The sequence below is a fragment of the Camelus bactrianus genome, chromosome 7 (genome assembly GCF_048773025.1).
Source record: "Camelus bactrianus isolate YW-2024 breed Bactrian camel chromosome 7, ASM4877302v1, whole genome shotgun sequence".
Taxonomy (NCBI): domain Eukaryota; kingdom Metazoa; phylum Chordata; class Mammalia; order Artiodactyla; family Camelidae; genus Camelus; species Camelus bactrianus.
The window spans coordinates 73,915,961-73,933,575 of record NC_133545.1 but is presented as its reverse complement, the minus strand read 5'-3'; the positions used below and the strand labels follow the sequence as shown (position 1 = coordinate 73,933,575).

Genomic DNA, 17,615 nt, shown 5'->3' with positions numbered 1-17,615 from the left:
ATTTTACAGTTTTTGGTTAGCTTTAGCCAACTAGGCATTTTAAGGTTTTTCTTTTTTCCCCTTTGAGACTGGCTATAGACTTAGTATTTGCTCTTGTTTCTAGGGATGATGTATTTTTGAAAACTTTTTTTTCCTCACCAACTGGACTTCATACATTTTTTAAAGTTTTAAGGTGGAGTTCTGAGAATTTGGAGACTATTGCACTTTAGCCTAAAGAGCTGTAAAATAGCATAACACTTTGAAATTGTAACTTTTTGGAATAAGGTTGCTAAGTTTAAGAGAAGAAAACGAGTATCCCCTGTTGTAGTGGCTCAGCCTCTAGATTCTAGAGGAATCTGGAGAATGAGCTGTGCCTGAGACCAGACACAGGTGTTTCCACCTAAATTTACTTGCTGGGGAAATAGCCTGCCTCCCCCACAGGTTAGTTGTCCGCATGCATCAGGTGGTATTAAGTTAGGTGGTAGTGAAGTAAGAAATGTCTGTGTTCTAATTTTCAAACTTTCTGGTGGGGAAATGTGATAGCAAATCTAATACACAGTGGGAGAACTCTTGCATAGTCAAACCTCCAAGAGTAAACTTTTTTTTGAATCCAAACTGGCACTAGACAGTTGGCCCTAAAAGTCAAGTAGGCGGCCTGAGCATTTTTAAATCATGAATCTTTTTAGCTAGTCCATTTAATACAAAATTGCATAGAATTTGTAGTGAAAAAGCCACTAGACTGAGCCAAAGAAAAATCTGGGGTAGCATGTAATAAAAAAAAAAAAGAGGGTGTAAAATTATTTGGATTGCTTCTATAGTACCTCATTTAACCCTTATAATCCCAAAAGATAGGTACTGTGATTACTGCCCTCCCTATTTTATAGACTAGTTAACCAAAACTGAGGTTAACTCATTTGTTGCAGATTACTCAGCTAATAAGTTGGTGGAGGTGGAATTTACATCTAAGCAATATGATTGCAAAGCCTGTATACCATGGTGTGCTTTACTACCACAGGAAAAATGGCTTCTTAGATTTGGTTGAAGGAGACTCATCAGTGGAAAATAACACTGCAAAATCATAAACTGAATATTCAGTAACACTTTGAGTTCATTGTTTAATAGGCACTGTTGAGTATTGGTGGGGATATGAGGATGGAGTCATCTTTGCTGTCTTTGAGGAACATCCCTTTAGTTGGAGAGACAGCTATTTGATGGAAAGAGAATTCATTTGAAATTCAAATGAATTCCTATTTGGCTTTGTGACCTTAAACATGTTACCAAACCTTTTTCATCTTTAGTTTCCTTATCTGTTAAGTGGACACAATAATACTTCAAAGGGGAGTATTAGTATTAAACTAAATATGTAAAGTACTGGCACATTGGTAAACCGTGAATAAAGAAGAAAGAACAAAGAATTTTAGTAGAGTAGAGAAGGGGTTGCAGGTTCAGTAGGAGCTATCTCTAGAGCCTTAATGGGTGAGTGATAATTTTCATTGATGAGGAAGCCATCAAACAACACAGAACTGGAGGCAGAATCTCAGAATAGGAATATGGATTGTTGAGGGAATAGCAAATAATTGTGGCTTTGTATAGAAAGTATTTGTGAAGGTCAAATTTAAATGGTAATTGTATATAAATATGACTGGGTGATTTTGGTCGAATTTAGAAATTGCATGCTTAGATACTGAAATTATAGGAATATTTCATTAGTTTGTGCATTGTTAAGGTTTTATTTAATATTTACCTGTTAATACTTATTTTCCGTGGTGTCACTTAAAACTTCATTTCCAAATGAAGTTCAGATAAGCAACTATTTCATTATTTCATTGTGATATTTCATTTGGAGCTGTAAAAGACGACTACTACAACCAGATGCATTTATTTGCACTTAATTTGTAGAATGTATTTTGGGATTATTTAAAAAAGAAGAATCCTAAAATGACTGATTGCCTTCCCTCAATCCCCTTACCTACTCTATAGCTGTGTAGAGTCAAAACTATCCTTTGCATATATGTTGACTGTCTTTTATGAACTGAAACTTGAGACCTGACAGTCGGACAGAATGTTTTAAATTGGGACTGTTCTTTGAAAATCTGTGGAAAAAGTCCCATGTTTATATCTTCCCCTCAGGTTAGCACAAAACCATAAAATTGGATGTATAAATATGGATCACTTGATAACCAGAATCATATGACTAAGTTGAAAATATTAAATGACATTTAGGAAAACTGCATTTTTAGTTCAACTTGTTAGCTTCATATAAATTGCCAAAATGACACAAAATAATCAAGGTGGGTTTTCAAATAAGTAAAAACTGCTTCCTAGAACAGGTAATTTTAGAAGTCTAGGAAAGAGAATATGTTGGACTTCATTTTGAACAGGAACTGGGGCAGGAAATGGCTGTGGCTGAACCACTACCTGATAATAATCATAGCATGATTAAATTTGACATTTAATGAGAGGAAGTAAAGGGAAAAAAGTGCACTGTCTGCAGCTTTCCAGTTTCAGAAACAGTAGGAGAAGGGCCCATTAAAAGTATCTACAGAAATTCTGAAGTCATGTAATAGGCACTCATACTTGTTGATGAATGAAAGCACCTTAGTCAAACATTCAGTAAAAGGTCTCTTACAGATGGCAAAAAGCTTATGGACATTATATGGCATAAGTTTTGGTGCTCTGCACACCTACGTTCAAGTCTCAATTCTGTAGTCCACCAGTTGTCTAATTTTGGGCTCATTATATAATCTTTCGAGGTTTACTTTTATTTAATCATAAAATGGAGATACCTATTTTGCAAGATTTTGAAAATTAAATGAGCTAATATATGTGAAACACTTGATACATTGCCTGGCTTTTGAGACTTGCCCCCACAAGAAAGGTTGCTGCAATTGTTCAACTAAGTTAAACAGGTGACTTTTTTCAATTTTCCTTTTTTTTTTTTTTTTTTTGTATTTTTGTTTGTTTTTTTAAGGGGGGTATTTAGGTTTTTATTAATTTTAATAGAGGTACTGGGGATTGAACCCAGGACCTCATGAATGGTAAGCACATGCTCTACCACTGAGCTATATGTACCCTTCCCTCCCTAAACAGGTATACTTTTTAAGAAATAGAATTCTCAAATAGAGTAAGGAAAGCCAGAAAATGGCAAACAAACAAAACCTTAAAAGGAAGCAATAGGATGTGTAGGTAACAGGCAGAGTTGAATAAAGAATCGAATCATTGCAACCACATACAAAAAAGAAGGGAAAAGATGAGGAGAGAGCTTCACATTCTTAATTTTTTTCCTGAAAAAAGTAGGTCAGACTCATTAAACTAGATAGGCAAATAAATAGGATTTTACTATTTTAAATGACAAAAACGATCACTGAAAGTGGGTATTCTGTACTGTGAATTAAGTGTATAGGGAAAGGGACTTGTTCTGTGAGATCTTTTAACGACTTTACTTATCCCTAAATTTCTTTTAACAGAGAAAAGCCATTGTACAGTTAATTGTACAATTATAGAGAAAGCTTTAATTGCAAGTAATCCTGAGAGATAGAGCAGGTTAATTTAACTATACAGATTTCCTAAGTAGTGATTTGATAAATCATCACATTTCCTATCTACCTATCTACCTTTTGGGCACTGAATGTCTAAATGTACCATAGGGTGAAAAATAAACATACCTTCTTCCAAAATCTGTTACTTCTCTTGTGTCCCCTATTCTAATGAATGGCTCTTCTGGTGTTCAAGCCAAGAATCGTGGAGCATCCTTACTCTTTTACTCTCCATACCTTTCATGTTTGGTCAAGCAGTATATGGTCATTCTAATAGTTATCTTTCTTTCAATCATGTCCTATCTCAACACCCACCCTCAATTAAAAAAAAAATGCTTTTTGCTACTGACTTATTTCATCTCCTCATCATTTCTTCCTGAGATTTTTGTCATTAGTCTCTTTACTTTTAATTTATCCTCATACTAACCAATTCTTCACATAGCTTCTTCCTAAAATGATTTTGCTGAAATACTAACATAACCATATCAAACTTATTTCCTTTGTGCCTGCACATGACAGTTAATAAATGATCTCTCCATGTATGTTAAACTTAAGACAATATTAAGTGACTAGGTTATTTATGCCTGGAATTTTCTTTGTGGGAAAGATTTTAATAATAAATTCAATTTCTTTAATAGACAAAAGTTTATTTATTTATTTTTGAGTGAGCATGATCGTTTCTATCTTTCAAGGAATTTGTGAGTTTAATCTAACTTGTTAAATTCATTGCCATAAAATTGTTGAGAATATTCCTTTACTGTCTTTTTACTATCTGTAAAATCAATGTCCCTTCTCTCATTCCTGTTAATTTGTGTATTTTCTCATTTTTTTCCTGTTCAGTCTGACTAAGATGTTTGTCTGTTTCATTGGTATTCTTAAAGAAGCAGCTTTTGGTTTTCTTTGATTTTCTGTTCCCAATTTCAGTGATTTCTGTTTTTTAATTCCATTCTGCTGTTTACTTTGTGTTTTATTTGCTCTTGATTAGTTACAATCTAAAAATGGAAATTTCATTCATTAATTTATTATCTTCTGATATAAATGTTTAATACTGTAAAATTCCTCTCTAAATAATGTTTTGGCTGCATCTCACAAATGTTGATGTGTCATATTTTCATTTGTACTCAGTTCAGAATTCCCTGCTGAGTTTTACTTTGTGATTTCTTCTTTGAACTTACTCGTTATTTAAAGGTATGTACGCAAGTTTTCCAATGCTTGGGGATTTTTCAGATACTGTTTTCTGATTTACTTTCACTGTGGTCAAAGAACATACATTGCGTGAATAGAGTCATTTTAAATTTATTGAGACTTGTTTTATGGCCCATAATATGTATCTGTTTTGTAAATGATTTATATGCACCTGAAAAGAATGTTGTGTGGAGTGTTCTTTAAATGTCAGTGAGATAAAGTTGATTGATAGAATTGTTCAAGTCTTTTCTATCCTTACAGATTTTATGTCTATGTGTACTACCAATTTTTGAGAGAAGTGTGTTGAAATCTCTGACTATAGTTTTGGACCTGCCAATTTCTCCTTACAGTCTATCAGTATGGCTTCATATATTTTAAAGTTCTGTTACTAGATACATGCATATTTAGGTTTGTTATGATCTCTCGATGGTTGGATCTCTTTGTCTTTGTGAAATGGCCTTCTGGTAATACACTTTGCTATGAAATCTACTTTGTCGGTATTGCCACTCCAGCTTTCTTTTCATTAGTGTTAGCATGGTATATCTTTTTCCATTTTTAAACTTTTTACCTATTTGTTTGTTTGAATTGGATTTCAGTAGATAGCATATAGTTGGGTCTTGCCTTTTTAAAATCCAGTCTCTTAATCTCTGCCTTTTAATTTAGACCATTTGCACTTAATGTGATGATTGATTTTGTTGTGTTTAAATCTTCCATCTTGCAATTTCTTTTTTTGTCCCATCTGTTCTTTGTTCGTTTTTGTTTTTTTGTATTATTTGACTGTTTTTTTGTGACTCTGTCTCCTTTATTGGCTTATTTATTATCTATAGCTCTTTTTAAAATTTCCTTGTTTGTCGTGGTTATAAACATCTTTAGCTTATCACATCTACTTTTGAGTAAAACATCACTTCTCCTATCATATAAGAACCTTATAACAGTATATTTCCATTTTCCCTTCTCATCCTTTGTGCTATTGTCGTACATTTTAGTTCTACATATGTTAAAAATCCCACAATGTATATTTAGTTTTTTTAGCTTTAAATAGTCAGTTATCTTTTAAAGGAATTTAAAAATAAGTTTTAGTGAAAGGGCTCTTAAATTTACTCACATGTTTACCATTATCAAGGCTTTTTATTCCTTTGGAGTTATTTTTCCATCTAGTATCATTTTCCTTCTTCCTGAAGGACGACTTCTGGTATTTATTGTAATGCTGAACTACTGCTGATGAATTTTTTCTGCTTTTGTATGTTTGGAAAAAATCTGTTTTTGACTTTAGTTTTGAAATATATTTTTGTTGGGTATAGAATTCTAAATTGACAGTTCTTTTTTTCTTTCAGAACTTTTATGATACTGTTCAACTGTCTTCTTGTGCATTTTTTCAACATGAAATCTACTGTTATCCTTATTTCTTTATACTGAAAGTCTTTATTTCCTCTGGGTGCTTTTAAGATGATTTCTTTACCATCAGTTTTAAGCATTTTAATTATGATGTACTTTGGTGTAATTTTCTGTTACTTTTATGTGGAATTCATTGAGTTTCTTGGTTTATAGATTTATCATTTTCATCAAATTTAAAAAAAAATTTGTTCATTGTTTCTTCAGATAGTTTTTCTGTTTCTTCACCCTTCTCATTCTGGTACTCCAGTTACACTTAAATTTGGCCACTTGATATTGTCCTACAGCTATCCGATTCTGTTTACTTTTTTAAATCTTTTTTTCCACTTCTTGTTTTAATATGAATAATGTCTCTTTCTCTGTCCTCAAGATTACTAACCTTTTCTTCTTTTTAGTTTCTGATCTGCTGTTAATTCATCCAGTATATTTTTCTTGTTAGACATTTTATTTTTCATCTCTAGAAGTTTGATTTGAGTCTTATCTATATCTTACATGTCTCTCTTTTACATACTCATGCTTTCTTCTACTTTCTTGAGTACAGTTGACTCTTGAATAGTGTGGGGTTTAGAGGCACTGACCATCAACATAATCAAAAATCTGTGTATAACTTTATAATCAACCCTCTGTATCCACAGTTCTGCACCTGCGAATTCAACCAATCACAGATCATGTAATACTGTAGTATATTTTTATTGAGAAAAAAACTGTGTAAGTGGTACTGCGCAGTTCAAACTTGTATCGTTCAAGGGTCAACTGTATATATGGAGCTTCTACTTACTGAGTTTTTTAAAATTGTGGTAAAAAAAATACATAACATAAAATTTACCATCTTAATCATTTCAAAGTATTCAGTTCAGTAGTATTAAGTACATTAACATTGTTGTGAAACAGCTCTCCAGAACTTTTTCATCTTGCAAATCTGAAATTCTGTACCTATTAAACAACAACTGCTCTTTACTCCTTCCATACCCAGGCAGTCATTCTTCCGCTTTCTGTCTCTATGAATTTGGCTATGCTAGGTACCTCATATAAATGGAATAGTAAAGCATTGGTCTTTTTGTGACTGGCTTATTTCACTTAGTGTAATGTCCTCAAGATTCATCCATGTTGTAGTGTGTGACAGGATTTTCTTCAAGGCTGAATAATACTCTATTATGTATTCTTAATCATTCATCCATTGGAGGATATTTGGGTTGCGTTCATCTCTTGGCTATTGTGAGTAGTGCTTCTGTGAACATGGGTATGCAAATATCTCTTCAAGTCTGTGCTTTCACTTCTTTTGGATATACACCCAGAAATGAGATTGATGGATCATATGGTATTTCTATTTTTAATTTTTTGAGGAATCTCCATATTCTTTTCCATAGTGATTGTGCCATTTCACCATTGCACCAGCAGTGCACAAAGGTTCCAATTTTTCCACATCATTGTCAACACTTGTAATTGTCTATTTTGTTGATAGTAGCCATCCTAATGGGTATAAAGTGATATATCATTATGGCTTTAATTTGCATTTCCCTGGTGATTAGTCATGTTGAGCATCTTTTCATATGCTTGCTGATTATTTGTATATGATCTTTGGAGAAATGTTTTTTCATGTCTTTTGTCCATATTTTAATTGAGGTACTTAATGTTGCATTGTTAAATTCTATTGTTAAATTGTAAGAGTTCCTTATATATTCTGAATATTAACCTCATAACAGATACATAGTTTGCACATATTTTCTCCCATTCCATAGGTTGCCTTTTCACTTTATTGATTGTATCCACTGATGCATAAAAGTTTTTAAGTTTGATATAGTCTCATTTGTGTATTTTTGCTTTTGTTGCGTGTGTGGTAGGTATCATTGCCAAAGAAATCATTGCTATGAAGTTCAATGTCATGAAATTTTCCTCCTAAATTTTCTCCTAGTAGTTTTATAGTTTTAGATCTTACTTTTTAGGTCTTTAATCAACTTTGAGTTAATTCTTGTATGTGGTGTAAGATAAGGGTTCACCTTCATTTTTTTGCATGCAATATCTAGTTTTCCCAGCACAAGTTCTTGAAGAGTCTGTCCTTTGCCCCGTTGAGTGGTCTTAGCATTCTTGTCAAAGATCATTTGACTGTATATGCAGGGGTTTATTTCTGGACTCTTGTTCCATTGGTCTGTTTGTCTCTCTTTATGCCAGTACTACACTGTTTTGATTACCATAGCTTTATAATATATTTTGAAATCAGAAAGTGTAACTCCTCTAATCTGTTTTTCTTTTTAAAAATTATTTTGGCTATTTCAGGCCCCTCAGGATCCCATGTGAATTTCAGGATGGATGTTTCTTTTTCTGCAAAAAATGCCATTGGAATTTTGATAAAGAGTGCATTGGATCTGTAGATTGGTTTGAGTATGGACATCTTAATAATATTACATTTTCCAATGTATGAAATGGATTTATTTCCATTTGTGTATGTATGTATAATGTTTTGTATATACTAGCTGTTTTAATCCTATCACTTTTGTCATTTCTGGGCCCATTTCTTGTAACTGATTTTTCTCCTCATTATGGATCACATTTTCCTTTCTCTTTTGGAGGCCTGCTAATTTTTGTTTGGATGCCAGACACTGTGAACTTTATTGTTTGGAGCTCACTTTTCTTTACATTCTTCTGAATATTTGGGGCTTTGTTTTGGGACACTGTTTGGAACACAGGTAAGTTAGAAACAGTCTTCCAAGTCATGCTTTTTAAGCTTTGTTAGGTGAGATCTCAGCATCCTTTAGTACAAGGCTAATTTAACCTTCATCCTGGGGCTATCCTTCTGAATATTCTATCTGTTACCCATTACTGCAGAATTTCTCTACTCTGGCTATGAACTCTTAACGTCCCTGTGTGAACTTTGGTAATTGTTATGTCTGGCTCTTTTCTGGTGGTTGTATCCCTGGCTTCAGGTAGTTTCTCTACATACACGTGTTGATCAGTACTCAACTGAAGGCCTAGGGGAGTCCTCTGCAAAGCTCCAGAGCACTCTTTGTACTGCTTTCTCTTCTCTAGTATTTTGTCCTGTGAACTCCAGTTGCCTTCGTGTCCTTGAACACTCAAATCTGTCTTGTCAGCTTGGGAAGTCTGTCAGTCAGGCTCAGGTTTTCTCCTCCTAGGACTGTGTCCTGGAAACTCTACAGGCAGTACACTTGGGAAATCACAGGGCTCACTTTTTTGTTTCCTCTTTCAGAGATTACTGTCTTGCACTGTCTGTTGTCTAGTGTCTAAAAGTATTTCACACATTTTGTCCATTTTTTCGGTTTTAAAGGTGGGAGGATCAATCTAGTCCCTGACATTCCTCATGGCTGGAAGTAGAAACCTCTGTATATTAAGCTTTAAAATAATACTTTAAATGTAAAATACATAAAGTACCATTTTTAGTATTGTTTTAAGTTCCACAATTTTAGAATGTACTATCTTTGCATGGCAAGAACAAAAGTATACCATATGTTTTGACTGGATAAATGTGTTTATATTCAGCTTTCTCAGCATTCCTGTTTCACTTGAAACAAATGTAGGAATGTTGATGAATTAAAAAGTGAGCAACTAATTGCATTTTCTTCTTCTTTTTTTTAACATTTTTTTTTTATTGAGTTATAGTCATTCTACAATGTTGTGTCAAACATTTTCTTCTTTTATAAACCCAGTTCTCATTGTCAAAAAATGAGTGTGGAAAACATGATTAGATTAATACTAGGGTAAATTAATGAGAAGTGTTCATTTTTCTAACAATGTAATAATTCAGATTTTATCATCATTGGAAAGTATTTGCAACAAAGACTAAAAATACTGCTGTGATCCAAAGATCTTTTATATTTTGAGCAGTCAGTGTAACTTAGAAATAATATGTGTTAAGGAGTGTTAAAAAAAAATCTCTGTACAGGAAATGGGTTTAAGATGTTAGAAAAGTATGTCTAAAAAATCTGTCTCCTCATTGATCATAGGCAATTGAAATGGCCTTTGTCTTTTGATGGAGGTGAATTACGTAAATTGGTAAAATTAAAACACAGGTCAGTTTCCTTGTGTCTATCTGGTACTTCTCTTCCACTGCAACCACACTAATGAGAAGATAAACTTAATACACATAAAGCCTGCCTTTTATAATTAAGTTGATAGTGTATGTATAGAAAATTAATATGAGAAAGGAGGTGTTTTAAAACTGAGTTAAAGCTTATTATCGTTATTTTCTTTTTTTTATTGACATAATTTCACACTTTAAAGAAAAATTGCAGGAATAGTATGAAGAATTCCTGTGTACTGTTCACTGAGATTAATCAGATATTAACATTTTTCTACATTTGCTTTATCTTTATTTTTATCTTTATATACAGATACATATATAATACTTTTCCCTGACTCATTTGAGTCTTTATACTCCTTCACTTTTATGTACCTGTGTTTTATTTCCTAAAAACAAGGTCATTCTCCTACATAAACACAGTACAATGATCAAAAATCAGGAAATTAACATTGATGCAATACTATTATCTTATCTACAGATATTATTCACATTTCACCAAATGTTGCAAAACTGTCCATTATAGTGCAAGAAAATCTAGGATCACATGCTCCATTTAGTTGTCATGTCTCTTTAATTTCCTTTAACCTGAAACAGTTCTATAGCCTACATTTATATTTTATGATGATTAACTTTTAAGTGTTGAGGCCAGTTATGTTGTTGAACGTCCTTCAATTTTAGTTTGGTTGGTTTTTTCTCAGGTTACTGTTAGGAATACCACAGACATAATTTTGCATTCTTTCTAGCACATTATATCAAGAAGTAAATGCTGCAATTTTTCCTATTAATAATGATAACTTTGATCATTTAGTTAAAGTGGTTTTTCCAATTTTATCCACAGTTAAGCCATTATTTTACCCTTTGTAACTAATAAGTACCTTGTGGAGTGATACTTTAATTATATGAATATCCTGTTACTCTCAGACTTACACATTAGCTTTAATATCTATTGATGATTCTTGCAGAAATCAATTATCGAGATAGTTGCTTAAAGTTCTCATCACAAGGGAAAAAACTCTTAATTTTGTGAAGTGATGGATATTAGCAAAATTTTTGTTATATATATGTAGATCAAATCATTATGTTATACTGCTTAAACTTATGCAGTGTTATTTGTCAATTATATCTTAATAAAATTGAGGGAAAAAAGAGTTGCCAAGTAGTGATTTTTTTTTTTACTTTTCACTAATTTCTTCTGTTTATTAGCTGGCTTCCTACTATAAAGAAGGCGCCCCTCTCATTTATTTATCCATATCAGTATAGACTGATTTTTTTTCATAAACAACAAACATTTCTCACAGTTCTGGAGGTTTGTTTGATTCTTATTTTATTCTTTTGGTAATGTCCCTATAACTCTTTGAGCACTTTCTTAATTTCCGACCCAACAAGATGTTCCAGGATCACCTTGTACTTATTCTGTGCCAGCCCTGGAATCGGACATTTCTCTAAGGAACCTTGCTTTCTTTTACTGTAGAGGGCTATTTAGACATTTGGTTGCTAGGTGTGCCTACTGCTGCTGAGGAATCATTGCTACTAGGCCATCTCATTGGACATAGCTGAGTGCATTGTATATATATGAGTGTGGATGTGTGTAAATAGCTTTATTTTTAGAAAGGATTATTGAGTTAACCATTGTCATGGCTGCTAAAAATAAAAAAAGGTGAATATATTCTTAGGCTGCGTGACCAAGTGATTATGTCCCTATTAATAGAATTTATGAGTCCACTGTGTTTTGCATTCTTCAGACAGATTATTTGTTGACCAAGTAGATTCCATGGAATTATGTAGATATTACCTGGTGGGGAAGATGATCTGGATAGTGAGGAGTCTGAAGGCAAATTATATGAAGAACAATTTGAAGGAGCTAGGAATATTTAATTTGGCAAAAGAAAAGATTAACAATAGCATATACTTATTTTATTTGAAGGCAGAAGGTGTGGTAAATTTATTCTGTGCAGATTTTGAGTATATAATTATTACAGGTGATTGGAATTTAAGAGAGACATAAATTTATCTCTACATAAGGAAAATTTTGAGGCAAGCTTTCTTCTAATGGAGTAAGTTGCCTTGAAAACCTCAAACTCAGTTATTACCTCTCTTTAGTCAGAGGAGAAATTTGCCCATTTTTATGTAATTTGCGCCGTGAGAAGTTAGAATTACTTGAAATATGTCTTAAGTATGCTGTATTTAGTGGCTTAGTTAATTGTATGTCTCATGAGATGCATCATGAGGAAAGGATTCTGTTCTAAATAAGTGTAAGAAATAGTGTGTACATAGTCTCCTCTTGGATATTTATAATGCACAGCAACATAGTACAAGCTCTGATAAGTCCTCAAGTAAGAAGACTTGTTTGACTTTTTCTAATCTAGTGGATTTAGGGGACAGGTTAGACTACAGATGTAATCTACGTATATAGTAGTCATTGTAGACAGATGGTATTTAAAACAAGATATTTTGACATGATTACCAAGGGACTGAGTGAAGGCAGAGAAGCTGTCCCAGGACCAAGCTCAGGGAGAAGAGGAGAGCCAGCAAGGAAACAGGAGTAGCCACAAAGTTAGGAGCAAACCCAAGAGAGTGGTTTCCTAGAAGCTAAGTGAATAGTGTTCTAAGAGGAGGGAGCATAATCAACTGCTGATAAGATGAGCAATTGAGACCTGATCATTGGATTTAGCAACCTGAAGTCATTGGTGTCCTTAAAGACAGCTTTCAGTGGAGTGTGTGGAATAAAGGCATGATTGGATTGAAGGGAAGAAGTCGAGAAATTGGAGGAGATAGGAAAATTTTGCTGTGAAGGGGAGAAGAGAAATGGAATAGTTGCATTTCTTAAGCACATATTGTGTGTATTACAGAGTCATTCCTTGGTACCCACAGGGATTGGTTCCAGGACCCCCCACTGTGGGTACCAAAATCTGTAGATAAAGTCTCTGATATAAAATGGCATACATAGTACTGTGTAGTTGAAGAGATTAGGCAATAATGAAAAGAATGAACTGTACATAGTTGAGCTGATAATCCTGGTTAAATAATAGTTATACTATGTTTAGAAAGTACTTTCCTCTGTGATACAGATTTGAATGGGCTAGAAATTGAAATATTGGTTTCCTGACTTATAGAAAATTCCCTTAAATTAGAAGAATGTTTAAGTATAGGGGCTGTTAAATTGTGCTGCATTACTGAATTTCCTGGCAGTTTAGGCCAGTTGGCTTGGTAGTTAGTAGTAATATGAAGCAAGGTCCCCAAACTTTGTTTTTATTAACTCTGAATTGATGACCTGGATGTATTAATAATGATATTACATGAAATATATTTGTTGACCAATCGTATGTTTATCATTTTAAAAATGACTCAATTTTCAAGAATAGTTCACTAAGAAGTTACCTGGTATATTTAAAGCCATACATCCTAATTTTAAATTAGCCACTATAACTGTGGGAGAAGAAAACCCAGGAACACAATTTGGTTCTTATTTCTAATTCAGCATTAACCCTCTATCTACCAACTTAGAACTAATTCTAATCCCATTCCTTATATGTATATGCTTTTGCTGTAGTTTCAGTTATGTATTGGAAGAGAGTAAAGTTGTTAGATGCCTGTGTTTAGTCTACCATTTATTTTCCTGGTAGTTTGAAATATTTAAATCTTAAATTACTCTTTAAGAATTTAAGTCACTTGAACACCATGACTTATATGTTCTTGCAGTTTAATTTCCTGTGACCATCTGGGCCTAGAAGAATCCAAAGTAACTTGTCAAATAGGTCAGAGCAAGGAGAAGGTTATTTTAAATAGTGGATGTATCACCAGGACTAGGAGGCAAGCATGAAAGTATCCTTGGTAACCTACATGGCAAGGTTGTGGGATGTGTATATGGATGGCAGATTGCAGAGGGCAGGTAAGAGGTCATGTGTGGAAGAAGGTAGAGATGATGAATGCTACTGATTATAAAAGCAATAAATCTGTGATCAGGTTGTAAAAGAAGGGCCTTTTGTATTATCTGATTAAACCCTTTTCTTAGGCAATAGGAAATCATTAGAGATTTTTAAAAAGGAGAGAAACATGATGAGGTCAGTATTTTAGAAAGATAAATGGTGAAAGTGAAGAAATAATGAGAGACTGTTAGAGTAGCCCTGGGAATAGATGATACGGGCTTGCACCAGATCTGTGGTAATGGGGCCAGGTAGGGGTTATATGAGAGTTGTTTTGGCAGTGTGACAAATAGACTATATTAATTAATTCCTTCATATTTATTGAGTGGTTCCTATGTACCAGGTATAGAATTGATGGTGATGGGAAAGAGAAGGATGCAAGAAAGATTCTAGTTTTCCTTGCTTGAGTAGCAAATTGAGTAGTCTTAGAAGAGTAGATTTGAGGAGGACAGATGAATTTTAGTTTTATTTTCCTTGGAGGTAGTTGTAACAGGTTCACAGAAGATCTTAAACTTGGTCCTGTATTTTCAATTTAGTATCCTGCATTTATAAAAGGAATTGAAACTCAGTGTCTTCTCTTTACTTCCTTTTGTTAGAAATAACAGAAGTAAAAGTGCAGCTGTTGTTAGTTTAGAATCCTATCTTAGAATATTTAAATTTTGCTTTTCAGTTGAGTCAGTAATTTAAAAGATTATCATTAGAACTTAAAAAATAAATGTTAAAAAAGTAACTTTAGGGATTTACAAGTGAAAATGAAGTAGAATCACAGAATTTTCCTTCACTGAAACCCAATGAAAGAAAGAAAAAGTGGGTATGGGGGAGGAGAGGGCAAAAAATGGAATAGAAGTGGACAAAAAAGAAGTATGTGCTACCTAATGCCAACTACTTTAAAAAACTGAAGCCAAGGAAAGAATGGAAGATACTGGGTGTGTATGTCAAGGCTTATAATTCCAGCCCCATATCTCAGAAGCCAGACTAAGGAAAGATGAGGCCTGTAGTACATGAAGTATTCTCACTAATGCTCTTCATGGAAGCAGATCTAAGAGATGAGTAGGGAACAAAAAGTGAAGGAAAAAATCCTTGAGAAGACCCTACATACTAATACTGTGCCCCACACAGTCGGGGAGCATTGCAATTTTGAAATGTAGTCTGATTAGGGGCAAGAGCCAAAGCCCATGAAGGTAGGATAGCCCTTTGACTTGGGGAATGGATCCTGGTGCAGGACACTTAATGACATTTCAGCAGTGGCTGTACTAAGTTCGAATTTAGCTCTTGCTCCAGTTCCTGCATCTTTAGGTTGTAGAAAAATAGATTAAAAGCAGTATCCAGTTGTCAAACTGAAGTTTGTGTTTGTGTGTATGCTTGCATATGTGTGCACAGAAATAATGGTCCCAGCTTGGGTAAGAAGGGTGTTGAGGTTGTTGAGGAGAACCTACTGGTTATCAGAATAAGTAGGAAATCAGGATAGCACTCCCCATGTTAAACATGATCAAGATTTTTGAAAAAATGACATGGCAACTCTACAAATATGCTACAGGAAAGAAATGAATGAAAAGACTGTAAGACTATCCTACCTGAGAATAACTTGTATCCCTGGAATAGACTCCAACAAGTGAAATAGAAAAAGATTTCAGAAATATAATACTAAAATTTATGTAATAAGTACATTTGAAGGTTGAAAGGCACTAAACACCAAGAAAAAATTTGTGAAATTATTAAAATTGACTATACCCTGATTCGTTACTAACTTCGGAAATAAGGAGAGAATTATTTTGGCATCTTGGCCAAAAAGAAAACCTGACCGATATAAGGGTGGAAATCTAGCTGACTGCAAACTTCTCAGTTACATATGATTTCAAAATTCCAGTGGAACAATGTTTACAAACTTTTGATGGCAAAAAAAGTGAACCAGAAGTATTATATACTGCAGTATCAGATTTGATTTCGCTGCTAATAACAGTGGCTGAAACTATAAGGATTTATAATCTTGGATACAAGAAGTATGGAGGTGTAGGCAGTCCAGAACTGGCTTCACTAGGCAACCCAGGTTCCTTCCTGTCTATGAATACACCTGGCTTCTGGTCTTAAGGTCATTGTCCATAGTGAATGCTGGAGCTTTGGCCATTAAAACAGCATTCCAGGGAGCAGGAATGGGAAGAGGGGAAAGAACAAAGGGCTTTCTCCATCTGAGTCTGATTCTTTTAAGGGGCCTAATTTGGAAGTTCCAGCTGACACTTCTGTTTGTATCTGGACCAGAACATAGCCACAGCCACACATAGATTAGGAAAGGCATTACTTTGGGCAACATTGTGCCCTGCAATCTCTGGTGATTTTTTTTTTTTTTTTTTTTTTTACACAGGTCCTCTTCTTTATCAACCATTTCTTCTCATTTCACCTTGATTTCTGTCTCCTCTACTCCATTTAAATTGCTCCTCTCAACGTCATTTCTAACCCCTGTTTGTTGAATCCGGTGATCTCTTAGCTGCCTATCAGTCCTTTGTAAAAAGACTCTCCTCTCTTGGATTCTATGACATCAAACTCACCTCCTTTCTTTCTATTCATTTTCTGTTCTTGGCCTCCCTTATTTCATTTCCCTGAGAAGTAGTAGACTTGGGGCTGAACCATTTTTTTTTTCTAATTATGCTCTTCTTAGTTGATATGTCAGTCACATAATTTTATTAAAGTCATCTGTGAAAGGCACAGATGTTAAGTATACTTTAGTTTTCACAAATGAATATACCTAGGTAACTCACGTCTGATTTTAAATATTTACTATGAGTTCATGGCTTCCAAACTCATATCTCCATCCCTCATCTTTTTCTTGAGCTTCAGACTCATATGTCTAACTACATGCCTTCTTTATGTCTAGTAGGTATTGTTCCTTAACAGATCTAAAACTAATTTTTTGTATTTACTCTCATAAACCATTTTTTAAATGTAGATCCATCTAGAAAATGGTTCCAATCCAAAACCTAGACTCCTCTTCTCAATCTCTCCCCCAGCCTGCCCCATCCTAGTCCATTCCCAGATCTGGCTGATTTTACCCACAAATAAAACTCAGAACTGCCCACTTACTGCCGTATCTGCTACTTGCACCTGACCCCAATATGTTGTCATCTTCTATATGGGACTAAGACTTTCTTAACTAGCCTAACTGCTTCTGCTCTGAACTCTTCAGTCCCAGTCCTTTCTCTGCAGCTCTCAGAGTGCTCTTTGCAAATTAGATCATCACTGCTTGTATGGAATCACTTCATTGCCTTCCTGTCTTTATAATAAAATTATTTGCTCTGGTGCCTCTGACCCTGTAGCTCCTACCTCCCTTTCATACTTCATCTTGAACCACTGTCATCTGTATCCATTACACTTGTGTCACACTGGCTTCCTTTCTGTTACTTAAAAATTCTAAATTATTTCCCATCTTAAACTCTCTGTTTGCTGTTACCTCTGCTCAAGATGTCCTCCCTCAGTTTTTAGCCTAGCTGGCTGTTCTCATACTTCAGATCTCAATTCACATGTCTACTCAAAGAGGACTTCTTTGGCCATCTTTTCCAAAAGTACCCCACTCTA

At 34.2% G+C, this 17,615-nt stretch overlaps 1 protein-coding gene across 15 annotated transcripts in view; it reads left to right on the top strand.

The window, feature by feature from the left end:
* Positions 1-17,615, top strand: part of PHTF2 (putative homeodomain transcription factor 2) — a 175,812-nt gene that overhangs the window by 1,191 nt on the left and 157,006 nt on the right. The window lies entirely within an intron of this gene.